Source organism: Nanorana parkeri, unplaced genomic scaffold, assembly GCF_000935625.1.
Source record: "Nanorana parkeri isolate BGI_ZX_2015 unplaced genomic scaffold, ASM93562v1 scaffold131, whole genome shotgun sequence".
Lineage (NCBI taxonomy): Eukaryota > Metazoa > Chordata > Amphibia > Anura > Dicroglossidae > Nanorana > Nanorana parkeri.
Window position 1 is genome coordinate 357,920 of NW_017306399.1, and position 301 is coordinate 358,220.

Here is a 301-nt window from a genome sequence, read left to right on the forward strand (position 1 = left end):
ATTTGTAATTTAAATTTTGTCCTTTTTGAACTTTTTTTTTTTTTTTTAATGTGAACATTGATATGCTGTTAGCGTTTTATTTTTATCACACTCGTGATGATTTAGTACAATGGCTACCTAATATAAAATCATTATCGGTTGGCATTGATAATTGATAAAAAAAGCTTTACCATCAGGGATTCAAAGTTTTCTACGATAGGTTTTTAACTCTTTTTTTTTGCATTTTTTGGTCACGATTTTCTCCTTTGGTTTTTGTCATGGTAGGCAAGCATTGTGGCACTAGCTGGGTTAATGCTGAGAT

General features: G+C 30.2%; 1 protein-coding gene across 11 annotated transcripts in view; it reads left to right on the top strand.

Annotated features, from left to right (window-relative positions):
- The window catches only part of NFIA (nuclear factor I A), a 312,201-nt gene that overhangs the window by 14,720 nt on the left and 297,180 nt on the right, over positions 1-301 (top strand). The window lies entirely within an intron of this gene.